The sequence below is a fragment of the Petaurus breviceps genome, unplaced genomic scaffold (assembly GCF_028583685.1).
Source record: "Petaurus breviceps papuanus isolate PSGF00001 unplaced genomic scaffold, PetGlider_PUasm1.0 90825, whole genome shotgun sequence".
Classification (NCBI taxonomy): Eukaryota; Metazoa; Chordata; class Mammalia; order Diprotodontia; family Petauridae; genus Petaurus; species Petaurus breviceps.
Genome location: NW_027187353.1, coordinates 14,403,305 through 14,423,304, shown reverse-complemented (window position 1 = coordinate 14,423,304; position 20,000 = coordinate 14,403,305). Strand labels below are relative to the sequence as shown.

The window sequence follows — 20,000 nt, the reverse complement described above, 5'->3', positions numbered from 1 at the left end:
CAGGGAGTTTCAGTGATTTCCTCAAGGTGACATAATTAACAAATATTGCAACCAAGATTTGAAACCAAGGCCTCTAACTCCAAATTCAGCATACTTTCCATGATACTACATTATCTTTTCTTGAATCAAGGAATTATTATCTAAGTACAGTTTGAAATAGATAGTCTCTGAGGTTCCCTCCAACTCTAAGATACAGCGATTCTGTAAAACCAAAGCACATTATAATGCAATGGGGTTTTGAAGTGTTTGTTGTGTACTTGTTTGTGAATTCATCCATCTGTGAATGCATACAGTGACCACCCTCCATTACAAGGTACCAGTTAAATCAATTAGCAAAGCAGGACTTGCTGACCTGAGAATATCATGACAGCCCCAACCGAAGTAGAAATCCCAGATGGTTCCCCATCTCCAGTAATTTATCATCAGGAAACACATCAGTAGGAATCAGTCTTACATTTTCATCTCCATCACCATTATGTTGGTGGAAAAGGACCATCTTCATTAGGAGTCTCAGTGTAGAAGAGATTTGCAATGTGTTTCTCTTATGCCAGTCTCTATGCTAATGTAAACTCCTCCTGTCTTTACTGCTCAGCTGCTGTCATTAATCTGTATTTCATTCCTGCTTCCATCCTTCACTTTCTACTTGTCTCTTAAAAAAAAACCCAACAACCTCTCCTCTATATTAGGCACATTTAGAAACCTGCTTTATTATGGAGGAGGGGTGGTGGTGGGTGGTGGGAGACAATACAGGTTTTCATCCCAAACTAATTATCCCTCCAATATACTAATGCTAAATAAAACCAAGAGGAGTGTAATTGGAAAATCTTGACGTGACATTCACAGCTTTGAGAGAAACAGATGTTCACTTGAGAAGCTAGAAGAGGAATGGCACCCCAGCCCAGCCTCTGTCATTGGCCAATTAGATTTGTTCTAGACGTGGATTATTAAGAGTTGGGTTATTTCTCATCTTTCAGAAGCAACATTAAATTCTGAGCCCATCTGCTCCTCACAGGGAATTGCCAGTGGGGATAGTGAAGGATCCTTCAGTCCTCATCCCCAGCCCACTGGATCTGTGGCAGTGGGGTTATGCACAGCCTAGCTTTTTTGAATTAAGTCAGAGAGCTCACAGCTGGATGACTGAGACAGAGCAAAAAAGCTGTCACCCTTTCCTCAGGTTTTCTTCTGCCTTATTTAGAGCATCTGTCCATTAAATGACTTAAGCCCTGCTTTCCAGAAAGATTTTTCCTCCCTAGAAAGTATAACTACTGACATACGGGAACATTTTCCTATTGGTTTGGTTCTTGAAATTAAATGGCACAGTTCTTTGGATGGGTCAAGTTACAATTCCTTTCTGCTTGGACAACTGAAAGTGCCAGGTGGACGATTTTTCAAATTGATATTTTTTGTCATATCTGCATGACCTGGAGCATTGTCCAGATGAAAAAAAATAAGTGGCAAAAACAGGTGATTTACGGTGATTCTAGCTCAGACTAACCATGTGGTTTGGAGGAAGCCATGTGTTCTCTGAGACTTAGTTTTATCATCTGTCCGATTGCAATGACAAAATTTGCTCTTCTGCTTCACAGGATTGCTGTGAAGATAAAGATAAAAGAAGATAGTAAGGTTTTATAATAATGTTCATTCCCATTTTGTTCTTATACATCCATTATTTCCTACTATAGCCTCAATCTAGTAATCTCTTCCTTGTAATATAGGAGAGCATCCAGGGATGGGAGACCTGCAGCCTCAATGCTGCATCTAGCCCTCTAGGGTCTCAAGTGTAGCCTTTTGACTGCAAACAAACTTCACAGAACAAATCCCTTAATAAAAATATTTTTTTCTGTAAAACTTGGACTCAGCAGAAAGGCCACACCCAAGTTCCTAGAGGGCCACATGTGGCCTTGAGCCACAGGTTTTCCACTCCTGAAGCAAAAGCAAAAAATGACTTGATCTGACAGCAAGTACAGTCAATATTCAATGTCCTGCATGCTATGTCACACTACCAAGAGAAAGAAGGTATATTTCATCATCTGTTTTCTGGACAAAAGTTTAGTCACTGAAATTAATCTGAGTTTGGCTCTCTTTTATTTGTGCCATTTATGTTTCTTTTATTGCATTGGTTTTGCTTGATTCACTTTTTATCAGTTTGCATAAGTCTTTTAATGTTCCATAGATTTCTTCATAGTCATTGTTTCTTTGGTGAACTGGAATTCCATTATATCCATATATCACCATTTTTTCACCCATTTCACATTTGAGTGCATATTTTTTTCCAAAATTTTTGTTATCACAAAAATGCTATTAATGTATTTCTTGTGATATATGGTACCATTCCTTCTTCTACCTCTTTGCAGTACATACTCAATGGCCTTGACGGATCAAAGTATTAAGGCACAATTTTTGCACTCTCTTTTCCTACATTAATGCAAATTGTTTTCCAGAATGATAAGATCTTCAAAACTCTATCAGGAATATATTTATGTGCCTGTCATCCCACAGCCTATTTTTGTCTTTCATCACCTTTGCCACCTTGAAAGGTATTAATCTTCAGAAATGTTTTAACACTCATTTAACTTATTTTTAGTGACTTGGAACTTTATATGTGGATGCTTATAGCTCACATATTTTTTAAATTCTGGAAACTTTATTAATATATTCTTTTTTAAAATTTTAATTAATTTATTTACTTTTAGTTTACAACATCCAGTTCCTTAATCCCCTGAGTATCAAATTTTCTCCCACTCCCTCTCCTCCCCTGTCCCTCATGCCGGCATGGAATCCATTATAGGATCTACAAATACCTTCACATTAAACATTAGTTAAGTTGTAATGAAGGATTATAACCAATGGAGTTAACAATGAGAAAGAAGAAATAAAACAAAACAAAAAAAAGAGAGGGAGAGCAAGCAGTTTGCTTCAATCTGAATTCAGACTCTGTAGTTCTTTTCTCTGGATGTGAATATCCCTTTCCATCATATTAATATATTCTTGCCACTTCTTTCTTATAAAATTGATATTGGTCTTATATATTTATGAAAAGTTACTATCTATAGAATATCACACTTTTATCAGAGATAGTTGATGTATTTCTCTGCATAGATTGTTTTAGGAAAAAAGCTTTTACTTTTTATATAATGAAAGTGTCCACTTTTGTCTTTAATAATCTCATCTATCCCCTGTTTAGATATATTTTTCTCCTGAGCACAGATTTGAAAGATGCTTCCTTTCTTTCACCTCTGATTATTTTTATTATGTAACTTTGTTTGTTGACATAACAATTTGAGCTTCTGTGTAATGTGGTGTGAGATTTTGGTTTAAATTCATTTTATGCCAAACTGTTTTCCAATTTATCGGCAATTCTGGTCAAAAAGAGGAAGGGTGATTTCTCCTAGTTGTTTGGGCTAATATGTTTGATTATTTAATAAATTTTCTTTATTTATTTGCTTTCATTCATTTATCCAGAGAAGGGTAATAAAGATGGTGTGGGGATAAGAAATCTTGCCTAATGAATATCAGTTGATGGATCTTGGATATTTGGTTTAGATTGGGAAAGTGGAAGAAATATGACAGCTGTACTTAAATTCTACTTTTCTGTTTTCAAATTTTGCCAAGTGGGGTTTTGGTGTTTATTTTTTTCCATAATTTCTTTTGCGATTTTAGACCCTTTGTTCCTTCAAATGAATTTTATTATTTTGTCTTTAAAGTAATCCCTTAGAAATCCTATTATTATAGCAACAAATCTATAAATTAAGAAAACCTCAAAATAAAAAAAGAAAGAAGTTAAGGAGGTGAATAAAATTTTAGAGAGGGTAGATATGATAGCTCTCTGGAGAAAACTGAATGGGGATAAAAAGGAATATACCTTCTTCTTAGTGGTACATGGCACATACACAAAAATAAACCATGTACTAGGGCATAAAAACCTCACAATTCAGTGCAGAAAGAGAGAAATATTAAATTCATCCTTCTCAGATCATGATGCAATGAAAATCATATGCAATAAATGGCCATGGGAAGACAGACTAAAAACTAATTGGACATTAAAAAAAATTAATCTTAAAGAATGAGTGGGTCAAACAAAAAATATAGAAACAATCAGTAATTTAACTCAAGAGAATGACAATAATGAGACAACATACCGAAACTTGTGGAATGCAGCAAAGGGGAAGTTTTATATCCCTGAATGCATATATTAATAAATTAGAGAAAATGGAGGTCAATAAATTAGGCATGCAATTGAAAAAGCTAGGAAAAGAACAAACTGAAAATCCCCAATTAAATACTAAATTAGAAATAATGAAAACCAAAGGAGAGATTAATAAAATTGAAATTAAGAAAACTATTGAATTAGTAAATAAAACTAAGAGCTGGTTTTATAAAAAACAATAAAACTGATAGACCTTTAGTCAATATGATAAAAGAAGAAGAAAACCAAATTAAAATTATCAAAAATAAAAAGGGTGAATCCACCTCCAATGAAGAAGAAATTAAAACAATAATTAGGAATTATTTTGCCCAACTGTATGGACATAAATTTGACAATATTAGTGAAATGGATAAATATTTATAAAAAAAATATAAGTTGCCCAGATTAACAGAAGAGGAACTAAATTACTTAAATAACCCCATCTCAGAAAAAAGAAATCAAACAAGCCATCAGCATACTCCCTAGGAAAAAATATATCCAGGGTCAAGTGAATTTACTAGTGAATTCTATCAAACATTTAAAGAACAATTGATTCCAATACTGTACAAACTATTTGGGAAAATTGGTGGAGTCCTACCAAATTCTTTTTATGACACAAATATGGTACTGATATCTAAATCATGAAGAGAATACAGCATCCATTCCTATTAAAACACTAGAAAGTATAGGAATAAATGGAGTCTTTCTTAAAATAAGAAGTAGCATCTATTTAAAGCCATCAGCAAGTATTATATGTAATGGGGACAAGCTAGAAATGTTTCTGATAAGATCAGGGGTGAAACAAGGATGTCCACTATCACCCTTCTTATTCAATATGGTACTAGACATGCTAGCAGTAGCAATTAGAGAAGAAAAAGAAATTGAAGGAATCAAATTAGTCAAAGAAGGAACTAAGTTATCACTCTTTGCAGATGATATGATGATATTCTTAGAGAATCAAGTAAAAAACTATTTGAGACAATAAATAAATTTGGCAAAGTTGCAGGATATAAAATAAACCCACATAAACCCTTTACATTCCTATATATTTCTAATGAAATCCAAGAGCAAGAAATAGAAAGAGGAAATCCCATTTAACGTTACTGTAGACATTATAAAATATTTGGGAATCTACCGGCCAAAACAAACCCAGGACAACTACAAAACACTTTTCACACAAATAAAGTAAGATTTAACTAATTGGAAAAACATCAGTTGCTCATGGCTGGGTTGAGCTAATATAATAAAAATAATAATTTTTCTTAAATTCAATTACACATTTAGTGTCATACCAACCAATCTACCAAAAAATTATTTTGTAGAGCTAGAAAAAATAGTGACAAAATTCATTTGGAAGAACAAAATGTCCAGAACATCAAGTCAGTTAATGAAAAGAAATGCTAGGGAAGGTGGCCTAGCCATGCCAGATTTTAATCTGTATTATAGAGCAGCAGGCATCAAAACTACTTGTTACTGGCTGAAGAATAGAGTAGATGATCAATGGAATAGATTGGGTACATGAGACTCAGCAGTCAATTACTATAGTAATCTACTGTTTGATAAACCCAAAGACCCCAGTTTGGGGATAAGAATCCACTATTTGACAAAAAAAAAAATGCTGAGAAAACTGGAATATAATATGGCAGAAACTGGGCATAGACCAATATCTAACACAGTACACCAAAATCAAGAGTAAATGGGTTCATGAACTAGGTATAAATGCTGATACTGTAAGCAGTCTGGGAGAGCAAGGAATAGTTTATCTGTGAGATTTCTGGAGAAGGGAATAATTTATGACCAAACAAGAGTTAGAGGGCATTATAAAAAATGCAAAATGAATAATTTTGATTACATTAAATTGAAAAGCTCATGTACATAAAAGCCCATGTAACCAAGATTAAGAGGGAAGTGGGAAATTGGGAAAGAATTTTCACAGCCATTGTCTCTGATAAAGACCTCATTTCTAAGATATACAGAGAATTGAGTCAAGTCTATAAGAATACAAGTCATTCCCCAATTGATAAATGGTCAAAGGACATGATCAGGCAGTTTTCAGAGGAAGAAATTAAAGATAGCTGTAAGCACATGAAAAAATTCTCTAAATCACTATTGATTAGAGAAATTCAAATCAAAAACAAATCTGAGGTACCACATTGCACTGGTAGGATTGGCTAAAATGACAAAACAGGAAAAAGACAAAAGCTAGAGAGGATGTGGAAAAATTGGAACACTAATGCATTGCTGGTGGAGTTGTAAACTGATTCAACCATTCTGGAGAGCAATCTGGAACTATGCCCAAAGGGCTATAAATAATTTCATACACTTTGACCCAGCAATACCAATTCTAGGGTTGTATCCCAAAGAGGGCATAGAAGTGTGAGGAAGATCCATATGTACAAAAAATATTTATAGCAGCTCTTTTTGTGGTGTCAAAGAATTGGAAATTAAGGGGATACCCATCAATTGGGGAATGACTAAACAAGTTGTGGTATATGAATGTAATGGAATAGTATTGTGCTATAAGAAATGAGCAGGAAACAGACTTCATATTTACCTGGAGACACTTATACAAACTGATGCTAAGTGAGAAGAGGAGAAATTTGTGCACAAATACAGACACAACGTATGTATAATAATCGACTTTGATAGACTGGACCCTTCTAAGCAATTCAAGATTATAAGACAACTCCAAAATGCTCATGATAGAAAGAGATGTCTAAATGCAGAGAAAGAACTAGAAAGAACAGAGTTTGCAGATTGAAGCAAACTACCTGCTCTCTTTCTTTTTCTCATTTGGTTTTGTTTCCTTTTCCCCATTGTTCATTCCATCAGTTACAATACTTCTTTACAACCTGACTAATGTCTAATGTGAAAGTATTTGCAGATCCTCTACTCCATTGCATGCTACCATAGGGGTGGGGTGGAGAGGAAGGGGGAGAAGATTTGAAACTCAAGGGATTGTGGAACTGAATCTTGTAAACCAAATTTAAACAAACATATTAATAAAGAAATTTACCAATTAAAAAAAAGAAAAGATAATGGATCATCTGATTCATATGACCTTCTAGCACACAATTTGTGGAGTCAATTTTTCTGGACTAGTGGAAAAGGTTTATAACACACTTAGTGCTATAAATACATATTGGTCAATCAAACATGACTTTATTGTCCCTAAACTCTAAAGCTGAACTCTGCAAGGATTCATACACATACACACACACAAACACATACATACTTAAACAAACACTTCCCCCATATAATAGGTATATATAGGTTTATATGTATACCTATATATACATATGTTTATGTTTGTATGTATAGATCATGTTTTTAAAGTAGATTGACAAGCTGGGACATGTCTAGAGGACAGCAGCCTAATTAGGAAGACTTTGGGTAGGTTTAGTGAGTAGAAAAAGAGACTGGGTAGGGGGAGGTAATATGATAGTTATGTACAAGTGTTGAATAAGAAGCCATCCAGAAAGGGATGAGATTTCTTTTGCTTTGCCCATAACAGCACAGCTATGACCACTGGTTGGAAGTCACAGTGTGTCAGATTTCATCTCAATGCAAAAGGGAAACAAAACGCAACACACAAATACACAACGCACTATGTCCTAAGAGTTGCTCCAGAATAGAATGAATTGAATCCCCTATCACTCAGCAGTGGAAGGAACCCATTTCTTGAGGACTTATAGGTAAAATGGACCATTTGGATAGGGGTTAGTTGGTATGTCTCTGATGTTCCTTCCAACTCTGAAATGCCAGGCTCTTGTCTAGTTCATGACTTTCTACAGCTGCATATCTTTTTGATTGACAGTGTTATTCAGTGACTCCTATCAAATCCATTTCTTTTGTAGCATCCCATCTCATCCCATCAACTCTTGGTAAATTCTGTGAGGTTGTATTTACCTCCTCATAAAAGCTGTGGAGCAGAAAACTTAATCGTGTTCTTTGACATCCTTTATACAACCAGATATTCATTCTCCTTATAGCCTCCTCTGACTTTCAGGGTTTCACATTTAAAATGGAAGAGGAATAGAAACAATGCTTGGGCCCTATATGCTTTTCAGTCCTTGCCCTGAGCCTTGTGGTCCTTAAAGATGCTTTTCACATTTTACCATTTCCCTCATAGGGTATCACTTGTTCCTATGTGAATCTGTAGTAGAATGTACAAGTTGCTATGGCTCTTTCTTTGATCTCCTATTAACATACTCCAGAAAGAGTGTCTTGTGTTTAGTCCTATATCAGGTTCACATTGAGTCCCCTCAGACACTCTCAACAACAATACATCCCTTCCTCTTTGGATCTTGCAACACATTTCCTTGTTCATCCCAACACCTAGGGATCATTTCTATTGCTTTAGGGCCAAAAACTGCTACCTCCCTCAGAAGGTTCACCTAAGGGAAGATACTCATAGCTAGCCCTTACTCTGAAGACTCAGATTCCTTTTACTTCTCTCTTTCTTCTCCTCTGTACCATGATCAACTTTGCCACTCACCTGTGTGACATTGGAAAAGTAATTCAATCTTTGTGGGCCTCAGTTTCCTTATTTGAAAAAAGATGTGGAACTTATGGCCTCTAAGTTCTCTTCTGATTTTCAATCTATAAATCCATGACTGTATATTACCGGGTTTCTCTTTCTGTCACTAGCCAGAGTAGAAGTTGGTTTGCATTTTAGAGTAAGCTGATTCCTAGAAAGTTGGTTTGCTTTCTCCTAAGCCTGTTTCTCTCTAGTGGTGGCCATCCCAATTGCATTCCTCAAAGACACTAGGCTGATTAATGAGATAATGTGTTCAGAAGGAAAAAAAAGAATCTCCATGTAAAGAAGGCACAATACCTTTTCTCTTTTTTTGAGGGCTTACCCTTTGTTTGTGAACAGTTCAGACTCGAGGCATGTGAAGAAATGTCGCTCCATTGTATATTCCGTTTACTCTGGGGAAAAAAAAAATTTTGCACCTCATTGCTTTCATTCCTGACTCCCGGGTCACCTGTTAGAATGAGGGAATAGTAAGAGAAAAGATAATGAATGTTTTGACTAACAAAGGATAGGAGGGAAAAAAAAAACAACACAGATGAATATACACAAAATTTTAAAGCAAATAAACAAGAATGGGAAAATACAGGTTATGGAAAAACCATTCAGTCTCTAACTGATCTGATCAGAATTTCTGCTTAAGAAAGGGTCATAAGAAAAAAAAAGAGAGAAAGATGATAAAAGGAAGAATGAAATGAATATTTGGATTCCATTAATGTGGAAAAAGGATGATTGTACCGAGAAGAGAACAAAGTTAAGGGACCAATGGGGCTATGGAAGTTAGGAGGGAACTGGAGTTTGAAGAGAAAAGAGGTGTCAGGATGTGAATGAGACAGAAACTGATGAAAGCTAATAGCAGCAGGGGGCAGCCCAAAAACAACTGGAGAAAATAAAATTATCAAAACAACACCCACCAGAATCAAATAGATCATCTCTTGCATGCTGGTCAGACATGTGTGCCTTTTTAAAATATGGAAGGTGGGAGGAGAGGGAAATCTGAGGGGGGCTTTGAAAGTGATCAAAGGAGGCCCAATCAAATAATAAAGAATCAAAGAACCGTTTTTAAAAAAGGGACATATAAAGAAACCAAATGAAATGAGGACATTCAGACAAGTGTGTGTAGGGGACTATTTCTATGGAAGAAGCCAATGAGATTTGATAGGGATGTTTATCACCTTTGGTGGCAATAATAATACCAGGTGACATTTATGGAAGGCTTTAAGGTTTATAATGTTTTCCATAAATGATCACAATTGGTCCTCACAACAATCTTTAAAAAAATCTCCATTTTGCAGATCAGGGAACTGAGAATTCTATCATATATTGAATTATGTAAGCACTAGATTTTATAATACTCTATTTGTATAGAGAGACAGCATTGTGTAATGGATGGAGAGCCAACCTTGGAGTTAGGAAGACCTGAGTTCGGTTCCCTTCTCTGGCATATATTGGCTGTGTGACCCTGTAGGGGTTATATCACCTCTCAATGCCAACTCCCTAAGACTAAATTGCCAAGCAAGTGTTTCTATGCTTTGGCAGAGGGAGTTTCCTCACTGGGAAGCACTCTATATGAATGACATCACAGAACTGGTATCACAGAATCTCAGAATCAGAAAGAACATCAGAATCATCTGGTCCAACTTGAATATGAGCAGGAATTTCCTCTAAAATACCCCAAAGAGTTATAATACCTGCCCTTGAAAACCTTTTGTTACAGGGACCTCAAGCTCACCCATTATAGGAAGCTCTAATTTTTAGGAAGTTATATGGAAACATCTTTTTTTATACTGGCATCTACTTCCCTTCAGGTCACTCACTTTTCTTTGCATGTCACATTTTATTGTCTAAAAATTTCAGTGTGAAAACTCCAGAAAGAGAGACAGGGAGGGAAGGCAGCATGGGGTGGAGGGAGGTTCTGGATCCTGGATTAAGAAAAAAAGAGGTACAGTCAGGGTACAAGACCCCACAGGGAAGTCAGCTGTCCTTCTGTAGACCAGCAGCATGACAGTAGCTCTTACCATTCCCATAGAGGCCAAGCAAGGCTAATGGAATCTTGGTGCTTCTGTTTTTCTGAGAAATGGGCATGGAATGGAGACAACACACTGGAGAACCTTGCACCTGATAGGGTTAAAATTCAGTTCCACAACCAGAGAGGAAGTCAGTTCTAGTATATCTAGAGAAATAGCATGCCTATTCATGATACCACAATCCAGAGAAAGGTACTGGCTCTCTTGGGCAGCATCTCTGTAGCTTTATTATCCAAGGGAGATGTCTGCAAGACATCATTTGCAACAGTAGCAGTGGAGAAGACCAGGAAAAGGATGAGGATTCATGCTGTTGGATCAGTCATTCAAGGAATTAAAAAAAAAGAACAAAGGGAATCATCTGCTGCTTCTCTTTTGAGAAAAAGTCAAGGGAGAGAGGATAAGAAGGCCTTCCTTGCCTCTGGGAATCATTTGTCCCCTACTTCCTTTCAGATTCATACGTGATTCTTGGGTGAGTCCTCAGAAAGATCCCTGTAGACCCCTAGGGTAGAGGCAGAAACAGAATATTGGGCCTATGTCCTTTGAGCTGCCTGAGGGACAAATGCAGCACAGCAACTTCTCCACCTAAAAGAAAAAGGCCTGAAGCTGCCCAGCTTAGATATAGGGAAGACCCTAACTCCCATTTCTGAGTCTCAGCCACCAGGTGGTTGTAGAAGTCCCTGATGATCACATGGGCAATCTAGCATATAGGGGTCAGCACTAGAATGAGGAAGAGGTAAGTACTATCTGAGATTTTGGTTATTCCTTCCCTACTCATTTGATATACTTGACCCCAGCAAGGTAGATCAGCAGGGACATTACAGTGATGACAATGAGGGTGTTGACTTCTTGCAGGTCATAGGGCAGGACCAGGGGAGAATCCCACACTTTGCATTGCATCTGACAAATTCTGTATACCACCCTAGACATTAAAAGACATTCCTGTACCACCTGGGTCACCATGATGCTTTTGCCAATGAAGGCTATGACTTTTACATGGGTAGAGTAGAGGACACTAGAGTCCCTCCTCAGCCAGTACCACAAGTATCAAGCCCAGGATATGAAGGCAAGCAGAATCCATAAATCCAAGTTGGGAGAACATCTTGGAATGGTGTGTCGGACAAAGAACAGGGCTAAAGTAGCAATCACTCAACTTTCTCAGTGTCTTCGCTGTGTTCTCTCTACATCCCTTGTCATCATTTTTGCGAGCTCTTGTATTCATTCATGTTGACAAACGTTTTTGATGCCTCTTTGCACAATTCTTCAACTTTTTTTCAGCTTCAATGACCTTCTCTGCTATCGTAGCACAGTTACATACCAACATGGTTATACCATGCACCTTGCCACCTTAAGAAATTGAGCCAGCAATAGGAAAAGGAAATTGGAAATTTCACTCTCTTCAGCTTCTTGGAATCAGTCCATATCACTGTGGTGATGCTGTTTCCCTAAACTAAAACACCCATGTTCTCATAATCACCAAATCCAATCTTACTTTTTTCATCCTACCCTTCTTGACTCCTGTAGTTTATTATGCTAGTCATCACCCTCTTCTTTCTGGATATTCTTCCCTTTCTTGACCTCAAATTCCCTGTATTCCCTCTGATTTTTACCAACCTCTCCCAGGCTGTGCTCTAGAATTTTCTGCAACTCACTTAGTTTGCTTTTCAGGCCTGATCTTCCAAGGCAGATTGGCCAATAAGGTCAGAGCCAAAGGAAATAGTCTACATGTAGCTAAAAGGGTCTGGACCCTGCTCAGATACAAAATGAACTCACCCACTTCTGGAGTTAATCTGGTAATGAAATAGGACCCTAGGATTTAGCTGCAACTAGATTAGCCAGTTGGGGGAGTAGATTTTTTCCTCTGTGCCCTAAGCAGCTATTTTTCTATAGTAAAGGAACCCAAATAGTCTGTGCTGGAGCTATAACACAAAAATATACTTAGAATGATAGTCAAGTTGGAAGGTACCAAAAAGAAGTAGATCACCCAATCCAGCAAATGATTCCTTATCTTTGGGAACTATTTTATGCCCAGGGAGAATGCAATGCTTTATACATAGTAGATGCTTAATTAATGTTCATTGAACACCCTCATTTTCAGTTCAGTCAGTTTGAACTGGAGCCTCAGATAACTATGCTGGCTACCTCCTAAGGAAGGGGATTTCAATTTCTGGTAGGCTTAAGGAAGTTTTTTTGTTTTGTAGGGCAGCTAGGTGGTGCAGTGGATAGAGCACCAGGCTTAGAATCAGTAAGACTCATCTTCATGAGTTCAAATCTAGTCTCGTGTGATCCTGAACAAGTCACTTAATTAACCCTGTTTGCCTTAATTTCTTCATCTGTAAAATGGGTTGGAGAAGAAAATGGCAAGCCACTATAATATCTTCACCAAAAAAACACAAAATGGGGTCATGATGACTGATCAACAAGATATAGACAAAGGATTTCAGTATTTCCTGGAATAATGAAACTCAGGTCATTTTTTACTGATAGAAACTGAGAACTGGAGCTAGCATGCAGAAAGGTCAGGGACAGTTCAGAAGTCCTGTTAGGGAAATTGAGTCACACATACATATTCTCCATCAAATTTCTACCTGTTATTCTCAAGTTATTACAGATGATTAGGGATATCAACCCAAGTCCTGATGGTGGCTTAGTTCAGCCTCACCCTTGTGATACAAGATGAGTATAATTAGTAATGCTGAGAATGCCACTTCAGAGTGAAAGGGATCCCATGAGTGGAGGAAAATAAAATGGGCCATATGGATCAAAAGCCCACCTGTGCTCACAGGGCATCTTAGAGGAGAGAAGGACTTGAAAGAGTCCATTTTCTTTTCCTAATACTAGGTAGGTATCATGGTAGGGTACTGGTTATGGCATCAGAAAGATCTGACTTCAAATCCCACCTCAAATACTGTCTGTGTTGTTGGACAAGTCACTTGGCTTCTCTGTACCACAGTTTTCCCATAAGTAAAAAGAGGACATTAGACTTGATGGCCTCGATTGTCCTTTCTAGCTCTAAATTGATGATTCTTATGACTATAGTCATACATCCTTGTCTCCCAGGTCTCCTCAATGCTCACTCTCTGCTCCTCATAGACCAGTAATTCACTCTCAGGTATTCAGTTCTAACATTTTAGATTTGGAAGTGAACTCAGAGACTTTCTAGACAAACATAAATCTATATAAGAATCCCCCCATAATATAGTCAACAAACAGCCATCTATCTTCTTGAAGACCTCCAGTACAGAGGAGCTCACTACTTTAAGAACCCTATTTCACTTTTGGATGGATCTAATTGTTATGACTTGCTTCCCTCTGACCTCACACAGAAATTTACCTCTTTACTATGGCAACATGTTGTCCCTGGTTCTGTTCTCTAGGACCCAACAAAATAAATCTATTTCCTCTACCAGCTAGATATAGCTATCTACAGTATAAAGCCTTTGCTGGCGGGGTTTCATAATGGTCTTTAAATATATGGAGGACTATCACACAGAAGAGGCATTAGATTGATTATGTTAGACCCTAGAGGGTAAAAGAAGATGCAGTCTGTGGAAGGTATAGGGAAACATTCCAGAACCAGATAAAACAGGGGCCAAAGTGATCCCACATGGAACTGAGACCCATAGTTGAAGAAGCACTGAAGGGTCATACATGGAAAAAGTTTAAGAAGCCCTGTACCAGATGATTAGATAACCTGAGTTTCTTTCCAGCCCGAAATCTCTGATCCTATGGGCGCATGTCTCATCTACCCAACGTACTTTTCAGGTACTTGAACCTGCATATAATTGTCTTCACCACCTACACAATAGAGCACATAGTAGGTATTCAGTAAATCCTTGTTTGCTCAATGAACCAATGAATCAGATCCATCCCAGGCACAGGAACCTCTTAACTTGCAAACTACTGAATCAAGATCCTAGAACCTTTTTTGGTTCATATTCTTCCTCTTTTTAAATAGAGCTTCCCCTAAAGGGAACCCTCACTTCTAAGTAATCTAACGCTCTCCTGTTTCAGTATATGTTCTAAGCAGAAGGAGTAGTTGAAAGCTTACTGCTCACAGACTCTGGGAAGCACCAGTGTCTCCCATCTTCTGCAAAGGAAGAAGAGTTGACTGGCTACAAAGGTTTTGGGGTGAGGTGAAAACTTGACCTTACTTTGTACCACTCCGAAAGGCCAAGCTGCAAGATGGGGGAATGAAATGTCCACACCTCCAGTGTGAGCCAGGGGGAGCAAGGAAATGACAGCCTGTCATTATCATTTTTCTTTCTCTTGACTCAACTTCCTATTTATAGGTTATGATCAGAAAAAGGATGTATCGAGAGGAATGGATGGATGCGTCATGGGGGGAGTATTTCTAAACCATGATAAATGCAGAGATCTCATATGAAAGAGGCACCCAGTTTACTCAGACAGGCTTCAAGGGTAATTGTGGAGACAAGAGAAAAAACACATGAATACCTTTCCAAATAATCACATTTTAATTAAAGCAGCATCATAAGGCTCCCTGCTGTGGACCACCTGACTAAACCTTGTAAGTTATAAGTAACATTGACTGCCTTGGGGCCCTCAGCACACTGACTCCACACAGCATGCTGTCAGCTGGCCTTCTTAGGTAATGCCATTCAGTGGGTTCACTGCTAGGCTACAAACACAAGAAGGCACTGCTATCGGATCAGTCTTGTGGTCTCAGGTCAGTCATTTTTCCTTTATGAGTTTTTCTTTGCCAATCTTCAAAATAAACACTGACTTTCCTAACCTAGGTTTGATTTGAATAGAATGTAACAACAATGAAAAGGAAAGCATCTCAAATATTTTAAAAGGAGGAAGAAGAGGAGGAATAATAACTTTAACAGAGAGAGATGATGCCCCTAACCAAGTTAGTTAAATGCAATGTGTGTAATGGACCCTTTTGTGTGTAATGGACCCTTTCGGAAGTTTGGTAAAGCGTATGTACCTTTTCTCAGGATGGTATTTTCTAAACACATAAAATAAAACAGTAACTTTACAAAGGAAATATTATATTGAAATACAATCACAGGTAGGTATAGATAATTAGATAAATTAGATAGATTAGATAGATAGATAGATAGATAGATAGATAGATAGATAGATAGATAGATAGATAGATAGTCAGACAGATAGATCAAGCCCTCCACCTCCATCCCTCTCTCTCCACCCCTGGGTTGAGAACTGCCATAGCTTGTAGCATTTACATTTTTAGTTGCTTACAGGAGTAGGATTTGGTTGGGTCTCCACTGTTATGACAGTGCCTTTTGTGACCAACATTTGGCCTGAGCCTAGAGATCGTGGGCTATAGTTTTGGAATAGATCAAAATAAGTACAAACCTCTCTTGGAATTGAACCTATGATCTTGCAGTCAGTGACCCATTGCTCCTTCTGGCTGAGATTACCATTCCAGGTATCTTTCATGTGGCCTGCTAAAGAGATTCTAAATAAATAACTACTCTTCATGCTTTTGTTCAAGAAGATTGAGGCTGTGAAAACCCTAAGTCTCTCATCTGGAGCCATCTGGGTCCAGTGGCAAGATATAGATCAGGATAACTTGCATTGGTCCCGAATGCAGTGGGAGACCTTGGTCTTTTTAAACTAAGGTCTTCCCCAAGTCTCTGTTAATCTGTGGGAATGCCCATTCAATGATTAAGGCTGGGTAAGAAATGAGGCAAAAAATGACCTCTTTTATCAGTCTAGGAGAGGACCACCCTCAGGGTTTCTGGCCAAACAGAAACAATTGTTATTTGCATTCTCTCTGAACCATCAGAACCCCCAAAATGACCAAGTTAGGCTTGAACTGACACTTATTGTTGACTGATCAGTGAGAGTCAGAGTGATTTAGGTTTAAAGAAGATAAATTTTGACTGCTGAAACCTCGAAAAATATCTTGGGATTTACAGACTAGATTTCTTTTTTTAAGGATCATGCCTTAAACCTAAATATAATAAATATAAATAAATAAGTCTGAAAAATAATTAGGTCCCAGCCCAATCCTACCTTGGTCTTTTTTTGAGTTCTGATGGCTGAGTGAATGTAAATAGCAATCGTTTCTGTTCTGTTTCTGCTTTCACCAGAAACCTTGAGGGTCTTCCCCTCCCGGATTGATTTTATTTTGACTAGGTAAGAGAGACTATTTTTTCCCCTTCATTTCTTGCCTAGCCTTAATCACTGAATGGGCATTGCTTCAGACAAATAGAAACCTAGGAAAGACCCTAATTTAAAAAGGTCAAGGTCTCCCACTGCATCTGGGGCCTTCTCCAGTCATCCTGATCTATATTTCAGCACTGAACCCAGATTGCTCCATAGGAGAGGGTGAAATTGGTGATTTTGTACATCCCTCCCTCACTTAAATCCAATTCACTGGCAAGTCATGGGATCACCTTCCCAAAGTTGTAGTCCTGTTCAAGAAGGAAGGACAAACAATAAGGACTAATAGGGATGAGGAGTGTGTGTAAACAAGACAAGGTTGGGATATCACTTTATGTCTACATTTAACAAAATTATACCAGTCACAAAAATCACCAATATTTAAGGGCAAGATCACCCCATGGTTAAGGGATTCTGCCTCATTATGGAAGACATGAAAATAATCAAGATGATAATAGAATCATTAGTCAACATCAGGACAGGAGCTCAGGAGCCATATGGTCCATTGCCCTTATTTTACAGATGAGGAAACTGAGACCCAGAGAATTAGTTATGGTTCCATGGGTTATAGGCATCAAAGTCAGGATTAAAACTGACATATAGAGCTTTGTAAGATGTGTAGAGTACTTTTGATACATTATTTAATTTGGTCATCTCAACAGTCCTGTGAGGGAGGGACTGTTATTAATCCCCTTTACAACTGACAACAAAGCTAAAGGAATTCTAGTGACTTTTCCAAGGTCTTTCCAAGGAGTTAGGATCTGAGGTAGTGAACTGACTTTGGTATGATAATGCTAACTGATAATGATAATTTTGGTTGATAACGAAACAGATATTTATATTACATTTGAAGATTTGCAAAATTCTTTACATATATTATCTCATTTGTATCTCACAATTCTGAGAGAAGATGGGTGCTACAGGTGAGATTATTATCCCAACCTTTAGATAAAGAAACAAAGACTCAGAGGGGTTAAGTAATTTTCCCAGGATCACACAGCTGGTGTCTGAGGTTAGTTTAAACCTGGGATTTCTTGACTTCAAGTCTAGCATACTTTCTACTATCCCATGTTGCCTAATAATATCTTCACTACTTCCCTGATGGGGGCATTTCCAGAAAGCATTTTGTAAACCTTAACACAGCAGATAAATGTGAGATATCATTGTATAAATAGGATCGCTTATTACACTTAATATTACCCACCACCACCATGCCCCACTTCTGTCCCTTACACTTAATTAGTGAGATAATCTTTTTGACAGAAGCAACATGTTTTAGGTTCAGTGTCTTAATATAAACTCCTGAGAAAGAAATGGGTGATTCCAGATGTTCAGGATAGTTGTAAATCACTGCTGAGGTTTTTTTTCCTTTTTATTCCCGGTATAATTACATGAGAAAATAATGAAGTTAGGAGTTGGTAGAAAGGAATTGTCAGGTAAATGAATCTCTACCAGGTTTGAGGAACATGGGGTGATACATTAGCTGTCACAAGCCTGTTACCTGATGCATGGGATGACTTGTTCACCTCACTATTCTTTATTTTTCTCTTGTTTTCAATGCCTTCCCTTTTTATATCCCTGTACATCCACCTCTAAACATGTTACCCATTCATTAACATTACAGAAGAGATCAATCTCACTTGTCTTAAGTTCAATAAGGCTGGTGTAACAGTAGAACCAGGGCATCTAAAATTTGAGTGTTTCAGGAACAATTAAAAACATGTATCAGAAAAAGAGAGAGAGAAAGAAAAAGAGAGAGAGACAGCCAGAGGCAGAGAGATGGAGAAGGGGGGAAAGAAAGGACAGAGGGGGAAGGGAGAGAGAAGGAATTTCAAATTTATTAAGCACCTACTATGAGTCAATATTGTGCTAAGTTCTTTACAAGTATTATCTCATTTGATCTTCAACATAACTCTGGGAGATTAGTGCTACTATAACCCCCACTTTACAGTTGAGAGAACTGAGGCAAACAGAGGTCAAGTAATTGTCCAGGTTCCTACAGTTAATACATATTTAAGGTTGGATTTGATTTTAGGGTTTCTTGATCTTAACTGTTTCAGAATTAAAGCGAGGTTTAGAAGGAGAGAAAGAGAAATGGAAACAGAGATAATGAGAAAAAGAGGAGAGGGAATGGGAAGAGAAATACAAATAAACATAAAACCGAGACACATAAGCATAGCTCACATTTGTACAAGGCTTTGCTATATATCTCAGGTTTTCTCAGTATTCAAATTCTCAAATGAATCTGGGATCTGAAAAATTTATGAAATGTCCTCAGTGATATGAAAAAAAAATTGCAACTCATCTATGATTTTTAGTCCTTTGTAGTTCTCATCCCTGGCATCCACCCAATGTTCACAAAATCTTTTGAATATATTTTTGAATTTGTTTTTCACAACTCTAATGTTGTCATTATTATCCTTACTTTACTGATGAAGAAAACAGGCCTGAGAGAGATGAAATGATTTCCTTAGGGTCCCCTAGCTACTAATTATAGGAAGGAGAATTTGAATCTTGCTTCTCTTGCCTTGAAATCTAGCACTCTGGACAGTGAACTTCTTTAAAGAGAACAGGAGAGAAAGGGAATGATAGAGACAGGAAGAGCTTATGAGAATATTAGAGATTTTTAAGGCCAAGTAGACAGGGTCTAAGCCTAGATATGAATACCAGATCTGGACTTTCTTGCTGCCTCTGGTGCTAATTTATCAAATGCCCCAGCTAAAATTATTCCTGTTAGACTTTGGAGATACCAGAGTTGATAAGCAGATAGTAGAGTTCAGAATATGAAATAGGTACCCTCAGGATCCTATCTGGTATGGTGGTGGGTGACCCAGTCCTTGGGTATTTGTGATAGAGGCCTGATTGTGCAGAGAAAGAAAGGAAAAAGAATGAGAGAATCATTGAAGGTGATTGCTATTGAGATCATGTGTGAATGTATGATTTTTCTTTAATGAGCCTTGAATTGTGGGAAAAATTATGTGCTAGAGACATGAGCACAGGGTTCTTCTGGAATCTTCAGGATAGAGGTTGAATGTGTCTTTGGGTTATATATACATATATATAATATATATATATATATATATATATATATATATAT

At 37.5% G+C, this 20,000-nt stretch overlaps 1 protein-coding gene and 1 pseudogene across 1 annotated transcript in view; one reads left to right on the top strand and one right to left on the bottom strand.

The window, feature by feature from the left end:
- The window catches only part of GRID1 (glutamate ionotropic receptor delta type subunit 1), a 1,154,654-nt gene that overhangs the window by 593,854 nt on the left and 540,800 nt on the right, over window positions 1-20,000 (top strand). The gene's annotated exons all lie outside the window — the stretch shown is intronic.
- Window positions 10,058-12,207, bottom strand: LOC138148721 (claudin-6-like; annotated as a pseudogene).